This window comes from Hippocampus zosterae, chromosome 12, assembly GCF_025434085.1.
Source record: "Hippocampus zosterae strain Florida chromosome 12, ASM2543408v3, whole genome shotgun sequence".
NCBI classification, from domain to species: domain Eukaryota; kingdom Metazoa; phylum Chordata; class Actinopteri; order Syngnathiformes; family Syngnathidae; genus Hippocampus; species Hippocampus zosterae.
Genome location: NC_067462.1, coordinates 19,469,861 through 19,480,283, shown reverse-complemented (window position 1 = coordinate 19,480,283; position 10,423 = coordinate 19,469,861). Strand labels below are relative to the sequence as shown.

Here is a 10,423-nt window from a genome sequence, read left to right as displayed (position 1 = left end):
TCAGCATTTAAAAAAGGTTGTGTGACACTGATCTTTTCGTAATTGATTTTTCTGATTTTGGGGCCTCAGTACAGGTGTCAGTACGAGTTGGATTACTTTTTATTAATTTATGTTGTTGTTTTAGTAATAATGAGAAAAATTATTATTATTTTCCCCCCAAAATTTTAGACCTACTCGTGAAGGTCTGTGTTACTTCATAAGCTTTTGAAATGAGTTTTGCAGCCAGGGAAGTTGATGTAAATTATTCACTGCTTAAAAAAAGAGTAATATGCATATATAATATGTTCCAACCTTCTGTCTGAAAGGTTTGAGACCTCGGGCCCCGTTTTGGGGGACTGGATCCTGTATGCTCGGCCGGAAAACGAGCGTAACTTCATCAGACTGATGGAGAAATAGTTGTTACAATTGTATTATTGTCCATGTTTGATGTCATGTATTTGTTTTTGTTATTTTATGTTAGATGTTCTGAAAATAGCTTTGTTCCAGCTGCAACTGTTATGAAAGTGTTCTAGAAATAAAGATGTATTGAAATGCGTAGTCTTGTGGAAAAAAACAAACATGTTTTTTGCCTTGTCAGGGCGAACTACACTATTGCTCACCCATGTTATTCACAAGTTCATGTTATACACGTTTCATGAGCTTTTCATGCATGTCAAACTGGCTAATTTAATACACATCACCACCAAGATAGACTATCATTCCATTGCTCACTTCAAAATGTAACAAAGTACAATACCTGCAATGACTTACTCTGTTGCCAGGCTTCTATGTTATGCGAGTATACACTGACCCCTCAATTTGTGTGCACCGTGAAATTTATTGCCAAGACTGTTACATAAATATTTTTTTGATGTTATCGATTCATTGTTGCAGCTAGTGATGGGTCCATGAGGCCTCATGAGGCGTGTCGACACACTGACACACTGTGTTGATACTGTGCTGATACTGTGTCACTGACCACTGCCACCTGCTGGACCTTCAAGATCCCTGCATCCAACCCACTTAACAGACTGAACTGACTGATAATTTTTTTTGTATATTGAACATATAAAATATACAATTCGGTAATAAATTGGCAAAATGTGAAGGTAAGATATAAAAAAAGGAAAAGAAAATAGTCATCATCACAAATATGTGTTCAAAGGAGTAGAAAGAAGTAAAAAAACCCTAGAGTCCTACCCCTTCTTATATATGAATTGATCATTTTTCAAAATAGAAAAGAAAGTCTACATATCAACAAATGCTTTTACCCTTATGTATGCTGTACTTATACATTTTTACAACTTTAGGTTTGTATATACAGTACACTCATTGGAGCACAAGTATGTCGATTTTCTCATATTCATAATGGATGCTACATTTCATTAATATATTAAATAATCTCATCAATGTATTTCTGATGTATTGCTATATTTCATGGGTGTATCGAATTTATTAGCTTAATTCTGATTTGTGTAGTTGTCTTGTACTACTCTCAAATTCATTTTTAATCTCAGCAAGAGAGTTACTCATTTTACTGGTCCGTTTCAGAATCATTCCACAGATTTACACCTATTACAGATACACTCCTTTGCATGATGTTTGTGTTTTGGATTTTTTTTGTATAGGTTAGTACCCCTTAAATTATGACAACTTTCTCGAATTTTAAAAAGCTTCTGGATGTTTTGGCAAAGGTTATTTTGTGCTTTGTACATTAATTGGGCGATTTTGAAGTCAACCAGGTCATGAGATTTCATTGTTTAATTTGATAAACAGTGGATTTGTGGGTTCCGTCTATTTGGAGCCAGTGATTGTTCTGATTGCTTTGTATTGTAGTTTTAAAACAGTGTTTTACTGGCATTTCCCCATATTTCCACACAATAGGTCAAATATGGAAGTAATAAAAGTATGTGTACAAGGATCTCTTATTCAGCACATCCTTAGTCTTTGAGAGGATCCCTATGGTTTGGGATATTTTTCTTTTCTATTATGTAGCTGCCAGCACGGTTTTGCATCTACAACTGTTCCAAGACATTTTCATAAGGTCATTCATCGATTTGATGAAGTGTATACAATATCATTCACATCCATGCATTCATTTTGCAACATTCAATGTGTTCAAATAATGTGAAGATCATTTGAATGAGGATGCTTGTGGGCTTTGATCTCACATTTTTATTGAGAATAATAAGATGCTCCAATGTTTTAAACTTCAGCCTGTTGCGTCTTTTACAAGCAATTTCTCCTGTGAAGAACACACGCTCACAAGGGACGGATGAGGCTCGCGTACAAAGGAACTCCTTTGCGAGGTGGGAGAGGTTTGGGAAAGAAGTGTGTTGGTCCTTCCAGTACAGCTGCTTCCTGGAACCTTGATTGTCAAACATGGAGTGGAGAGTCAACCAATAATAATTACTGATTGTCAATTAATCATCAACATAGCAACCGTGAAAAGATGAGTGAACATTTGTATACCTGGCGTAATAATGGGTGTATCGCGAACTTCATTCTCATGCTTGGCCCGATAATGCCTCAGCATGGTGGAGGTGCTTCTGTTGGCGAATTGACTTGGCAAATTCGACATTTCACCTGTAATGAAATGTGAATAAGAAGTAACTAAGAGTTACCTTGAAATGTATTCGGATTAGAATGGTACAACACGTCAATAATCTGAGAGGCACTCGGCGAGTCGGCGACAGAAGGCGATTTGAATAAATAAATAAATAATACCTTATTCTCCAGGACATCAAAATGGTCCCACACGGCGGATGATTTGCGTCTCTGCTCCATAATCGGCAAGGAAGGCAAGGCACGAACACGAAGTCTGCACTGACACGAAGTTCGACAAGCGAGCGTGAGTGAGGTCTGGCTTGTTTCGGCAGGTGTTCCTTATAAACACTGTGTGGCGGGCTTTTGCTGCGTCAACGCCCTCTGCACTGAGTCGACGCCCCCTGGACAAAGTGGCGCAGCCTGGACTGTGCCAAGCAGCCGATGCAGTCTAAACTGCACCGGTGCAGTTCACGTGTCAATTAGCAGCCTGGACTGTGTCAACACAGCCGATGTGTCAATTAGCAGCCTGGACTGTGTCAATGCAGTTCACGTGTCAATCACGTGACGTAATGAAGCAGCACATGCATCGACACGTGGTTTGCCCTGTGAGCCCGACGCATGTGTCAATGCATCGGTGTCGCTGGACCCATCACTAGTTGCAGCGCTAAACCAGTCACATTAAAACTCATGTTAACTGATGTTGGAGTCAGGACACTGATGTCATTTAAAGTGCTGTTGCTTCACCCCAAATAATCTGCTTTGTAGGCTTTTTGTGTCATGTTGCGTGATGGTCGGGGACCTAAAAAGCAGGGTGGCAGGAGGAGCGGGGTGGACTCAACAAAATGTATTGAGGAAAAACACTTGCAGGGAGGGGTACACACTACACAGGAAAAAAAAAAATCCAAACCACAAATTCCTGAAAAACTCAAATAAACCCAAATAACAAGCAAACAGAAACCCATGACAGTTAAACAAAACAATGTAACAGCAACAAAAACAAAAACCCATGAACGATCTGACAAAGACTGACAGAACCCAGGAAACTTAATACAAGCAAACTAATGAGACAACGAGGAACACCTGGACAAGACAAGACACAAAGGTTTTGAATGTTCTGATTGGTTGACACAATGGACCCGGATGACTACAGCTGGACACAAAATGAGGAAGACAAAAGCACACGAGGAAACAAAACCAAAACGTAATCTAAACAAACAAAATCATTTCATGTAATTTTTGTAGTCATATCTTCCACAGTATATTGAGTTATATCATCATTTCAGAATGGCAAAGGGTACAAAACAATTTCCAAAGCAATACACATATATACCATGGAATAGAGTGAAGGCAGTCGTCATCGAGTGGAGAAACTAAAGCACAACAGGACAATAACTTACATTAGCAAGAATCGGACATTCCTCCAAAATGTATTACAATAAATAAATAAATGACAACCAAACTGGTCAAGGAGGCTGTTAAGAGGCAGACAGCATTACTGAAGCAGCGAAAGCAGAATTAGACAAGTATTGTGACAATAGGCTCTCATCTTAACCATTTCAGGTACAACGGTTACTACAGTGGACAGTTTATCATTTTATTTGGTTACAGGGTGCATGAAAGAGTTAATCATATTAAGGACGAAGAAAAACATTCAGGCCCCAAACTCAACAACATCCCAACAAGTAATAGAGGTTGGCAGCATGATGCTTTGGAGACTTGATAGTTTTATACAAAAGCATGCGCTGTTAAGTGAGAATCAATATGGCTTCAGGGAAAAACGGACCACCTCAATGGCAGTTATGGAGTTTGTGGAAGCAATAGCCACTAATATAGACAACAAAGATTTTACTGTTGGGGTTTTCCTAGATCTAAAAAAAGTTTTTGACACAATAGATCACAGTATATTATTGAAAAAACTAGAAAGATATGGCATTAGAGGTGTAGCTTATAAATGGATAAAAAGTTATTTAGAAAACAGATATCAGTACGTGCAACTCAACAATAAAAAACGAATCAACTGAAAATCACTCAAGGAGTACCTCAGGGGTCAGTGCTTGGTCCAAAACTATTCATCTTATATATAAATGATATCTGCAAGGTCTCAAAACTATTTAAATGTGTCCTATTTGCTGATGATACAACTTTCTACTGTTCTGGAATAAATCTGAAACAGCTCCTGACAACCGTAGAAAACGAATTAAACAAATTAAAAAACTGGTTCGACAGAAATAAATTGTCACTTAACCTGAAAAAATAGAAGTCAATTGTTTTTGGCACAAGACCAATCAAACACCAAGCTAAAATTATGGTAAACTCAATTGAAATAGAAAGAGCGTATGAAACCAAGTTTCTCGGATTAGTAATAGACTCAAAACTATGTTGGAAACCACATATCGATAACGTAAAAAGAAAAATAGCCAAGACCGTAGGGATCCTCTACAAAACCAAGGAAGTGCTAAATAAGAGATCCTTGTACACATTATACACTTTATTATTATTACCATACATGACCTACTGTGTGGAAATATGAGGAAATGCCTGCAAAACAAACACACTCCCTATTCTCAAACTACAAAAAAAAGCAATTCGAATTATTAATAGATCAAAATATACGGAACCCACAAATCCACTATTTATTAAATTAAATACGATGAAATTTTATGACCTGGTTGACTTTAAAATCGCCCAATTAATGTACAAAGCACACAATAACCTGCTCTGCCAAAACATTCAGAAGTTTTTTGAAATTCGAGAAAGCAACTATGAATTAAGAGGTACCAACTTATTCAAAAAACTCAAAACAAGAACAAACATCAAACAAAGAAGTGTATCTAGCAAAGGTGTTAATCTGTGGAATAATCTCGAAACGGACCTAAAAATGAGTAAATCGCTTGCTGAGTTCAAAAACAAATTCAAAAAAATAGTACAAACAACCTACACCAATCAGAGTTAAAATGATAAATTCTAAACGTTAAATATAATGATAAATCAGAACTAAGTTGATAAATAGAGAAATGTATTGCAATATCCATTATGAATACAAGAGAAAATTGACACAAGAGTGCCAGGGTGAGGATGTATATAATCCCGATACAAACCAAAAGTTGTGAAAATATCATGGTTAAGGGTAAAGTATGAGCCTTAATGGAGACTTCTTCTTACTTTTTCTTTTCTGATTGATATAAAAATGATTTAGTAGATATAAACACATAACGGGGTAGGACTAGATAAGTTTTTTTACTTCATCCTACTCCCTTGAACATAATAACTGTGTTGAATGAAGACTGAGTCTGTAATCATCTGAAACTTTAGCCTGGTTCGAAGGTGGAAGGAATTATGAAAAGTTCCATCAAATATCTTGAAGGTTATCTGGAGAGGGCTGTGAACAAGCGATATACTTGTAAGCTGATACATGTGGAGCACTTTTGCAAAGAGTGGAACAATTTAAGGAGGAAATGAGGACACATTGCTCAAAAATGAAATGCAAATCACTTTGATGGATCGAGTTGGCTTATGCTAGCGCTAAACACAATTTGCTCATGCTCAGATAGGAACCGCCCAGTGCAATGAATAAAGGGTATGAAAACACGAGTGTTGAAAGCCACCTGTGGATAGGCTGCTTACTGAATGCATTTAATCCAAAGGTGCTGCAACTAAATATTAGTTTGAGAGTATGCAGATTTTTGGAGGCAGTATTTTTGTTTGTTATTCCCCCCCTTAAAAATATATCCAGTAATTATTTTGAATCTTAGGTGATTGTGGGCGGCCCAGTGGGCCTGTGGTCCGTGCATTGACCTCGCAGTGCAGAGGTACAGGGTTTGATTCCAGCTCTGGCCTTCCTGTGTGGGGCATGTTCTCCCCCGTGCCTGCGTGGGTTTTCTCCGGGTACCCCGGTTTCCTCCCACATTCCAAAAACATGCATGGCAGGCTGATTGAACACTCTAAATTGCCCCTAGATGTGAGTGTGAGCTTTGATGGTCGTTCGTCTAGATGTGCCCTGCGATTGGCTGGCAACCAGTTCAGGGTGTCCCCCGCCTACTGCCCTAAGACAGCTGGCATAGGCTCCGGCATCCTCTGCGACCCTTGTGAGAATAAAGCGGATCAGAAGATGGATGGGGGGTTATTGGTCAAATCTCATCTCATCTCATCTCATCTTCCGTACCGCTTGATCCTCACTAGGGTCGCGGGGGTGCTGGAGCCCATCCCAGCCGTCTCCGGGCAGTAGACGGGGGACACCCTGAATCGGTTGCCAGCCAATCGCAAATTGGTCAAATCAACAATGGAAAATATTTTGAAAATATTTATCTGATTTCTTTTTTCTTCATACAAAAAAAAACATTTGAAGAGGAGCAAAGCCTCTCTCTCTGTTGCACTTTATTGTTATTACAACAGTGATGAACAGTTTCGAGCGTCACATATATGGGGTTTAAGATACACTCTCTCCCTCTCTCTCTCTCTCTCTCTCTCTCTCTCTCTCTCTCTCTCTCTCTCTCTCTCTCGCACCCCCTCCAAACACACACACACACACACACACGCTGTGATGTTTTGTTCATGTTTTTCAATTGATGCTTATTTAATGCAATAAATTAGATATGAATTGAAAAAAAAATGGTGTCTGAAATGCTCCTGAAACCTCCTGAATGCTCCTGAAACCACCCTATTTATAACTTCATCTGTAAATAAACCAATAACTCAACAGATGAGGAGAGAGGTTTCATTTGGTCCCAGGTCCTGTTTCTTTTCTTTCTCTCCGTCTTCCCACCCAGGAGACAGGGCCAATGATGTGAGCATTGGCTACCTGGAAATTTATTACATCACCTAAAGTGTTTGCTTGTGCCCGTACTACATTTGGAAAGAGAGAAACCTCATGGCAGATTTCAACATAAGCCATAATTTATGTAATGAAAATCTTTGCAGGTGAAAGAAACAACCTGGGCAATTCAGTGAAAGACAAAAAGTATTTTGGGATATTTTCTTTGAAAAGTCATCTTAAATGAAGAAACTACTTTAGGTCAGATTGCTCATTTGCTTGCAGAGTCAAAAATTGTGCTGAACAATTTTCTTTGTAACAGAAAGATGTGCATTTGTTAAAGGGATATTCAGTATGTTGTCATTTGGATTTCAGAATAAGATAAAGACTGCCTCAAAAGTCAGCAGGAGCAAAATATGCTCATCAGCTTCTCCTCTTGTATTTATTGTTTTTCCAGACATAATTCAAATAATTCAATTGATATTTATCAAAATAATCAAATGCCAAAACCACAAATTTGAAAAATATAATAAACATAACGCACCCAAATGAGGTTTCTTTGAGAATCATATCAATTCCAACTCAACTGTTTTTGTCATTACACTTGAAAACAGAACCACACCGTTGTTCATATGGAGAGATTTTAAACCACAGCCAAGAACCTCAAAGTACTGTGCAGCCAAACCACATTCCGTCATCGTATCCCAAACTGCTGGAGCTAACTGACGTTTGCGAGCACTGCTGTCAGACAAAAAAATAAATAAACTAAAATCACACACAGACACTGTGGCACTGTCGCTCTGGAGGTTAAATGTAATGTAAATGTACAGGATTGGAGTTATTCTCATGTCGGCAATGTAATTCATTCAAGGTAGGGTAATGTTGCATTAAAAAAAAAGATTACATAAAATACATTATTACTTCAAATCAAATAACCACAAAATACCACTGTATTAAATGGCCAAAAATGCAGCAAGTGAATATTTACAGTAATCCTTCGTTTAGCGCGGTAAATGGGGACCGAAACCACCCGCGATAGACGTAAATCTGCGAAGTATAGGAAAATGTACATATGTATGAATATAAATAATATTTATAAATTTAATGGTATAGATGCATGTTTGTAGTAATTAACATTACTTAATGCTATATACTAATATATTTAAACATGTATAAGTTAGGATTAGTTGGTGGCCGGTAGTCCAGTGGTTAGCGCGTCGGCTTCAAAATGCGGAGGTACCGGGTTCGATTCCAGCTCTGGCCTCCCTGTTTTGGAGTTTGCATGTTCTCCCCGGGCCTGCGTTAGTTTTCACCGGGTGCTCCGGTTTCCTCCCACATTCCAAAAACATGCATGGCAGGCTGATTGGACGCTCTAAATTGTCCCTAGGTGTGAGTATGGGCGTGGATGGTTGTTTGTCTCTGTTTGCCCTGCGATTGGCTGGCAACTGATTCAGAGTGTCCCCCGCCTACTGCCCAAAGATGGCTGGGATAGGCTCCAGCACCCCCCACTACCCTAGTGAGGATTAAGCGGTTCGGAAAATGGATGGATGGATGGAAGTTAGGTTAGGTTAGTGTATGAATAACGAAATACAGTAAACGCATATATGTATTCAGGTATATGTTGCTCAATGTGACTTGCTGTTGTTTTGCTGACTTTCACTGCCATTCACGGACCTTTTGCGGACGTTTTGCGTCATTTTACCTTTTTTTTTCTGAATATGGTTGAAAAAATCCGCAATGCACTGAGGCCACGATAAACAAACTGCGAAATAGCGAGGGATCGCGCATATATATATATTAAGGGTGTGGAAAATAATCGATATTAATTGATACATCGATGCGCACGTGCACGATGCGAGTGCTTCGGCTCATTCACTGGGTACGACGCGATTGACGGGTGAAATCGAGATTCATCACGATGCATTGGTGGGTATCGGTAAAATCCGATTCAAGCGCTGTTTTATTCATGTTAAACGTCACCTATCTGCCCTTTCCTAGGTGCAATGAATGCACCATCATTGTTTTGCGTTTTGTGTTGAATACGGACGTGCGTCAGATAGACAGATACAGTCCAGTACATAACTAGCGAAACACTATGGAAGTTCGCGCAAGCAGCAGCGAGGAAACTACTGTATTTAATCCTCCGCAACATTCAGATCTTATGTTTGGAAATACTACGGCTTCGAAAATAAAGATGGAAAGATTGATAAAAGCTCCGTAATTTGCAAAGAATGTCGCACTACGAAGCCATACAACGGCAGCACCACAAATATGCACACCACTTAAAACGATGGCACCACATCACCGACAAGTATCCCGCCCCCTCCCCGCGCCTCCCCGTCCAGTTCCTCGTTGGACACTGGAGAAACTCTTGGCAAACCAGGTCAGGATCAGAAAAAATCGCCTCTTATTTTGGGGGTCCCCTTGCAGCTCACTGTGACCGCGCAAGGAAAAACTATATATGGATGACTCTTTTGGACATTTCATTTTGACACTCAGTGAGAGTGGTCTGTGTACGCTACAATACACACAGCAGCTTTGAGGCTGTGACTGCCACATTGTTTCAATTGTATTTTTTTTTTCTGTCCTATGGAGATGGATATTTCATATAAGACACTCAGTGAGTAGTCTGTTTGTGTTTACACTACAGCAACAGCTGTGAGTCTCAGGTGCCAAATTGTTTACATTTTCTTTGCACAAAACCCAATTGTGAAAGGGCTTAAATAAGTTGTTTTACACGTTCTACTGTTTATAAGGAATAAAGTGGTCTACTTTTTGCAATACCATACTGAATTCCATCTTTTTTTTAACTTTTTTTCTTTGCGTATTTGCATCATGTTTAATTGCACAATATCACAACAAATTGCACTGTATCGTATCGGATCGCGTTGATTTGAACTAAATGTGTATCGCGTCGTACCACTTCGTGAAGACGGTGAAACGTATCGCATCGTGTCGCCAGAAAATTCCATGTATCGTTTAAGTATCGCATCGCTAGTAGTGCATCGAGATGTGTATCGAATCGTCCTCAGTGCTGAGATTCACATCCCTAATATATATATATATATATTAGAGCTGTCAAACGATTAAAATATTTAATCTAATTAAAAATGCAACTGTCATAATTAACTCAAATGAACTAAAAAA

At 38.9% G+C, this 10,423-nt stretch overlaps 1 long non-coding RNA gene across 1 annotated transcript; it reads right to left on the bottom strand.

Annotated features, from left to right (window-relative positions):
• Positions 1 to 2,226: 2,226 nt before the first annotated feature.
• Positions 2,227 to 2,850, bottom strand: LOC127612138 (uncharacterized). The gene is made up of 3 exons (XR_007965595.1): positions 2,707 to 2,850; positions 2,452 to 2,565; positions 2,227 to 2,347 (listed from the first exon to the last, which is right to left on the bottom strand). It is a non-coding gene; the product is annotated as an uncharacterized LOC127612138 (long non-coding RNA).
• Positions 2,851 to 10,423: the final 7,573 nt, after the last annotated feature.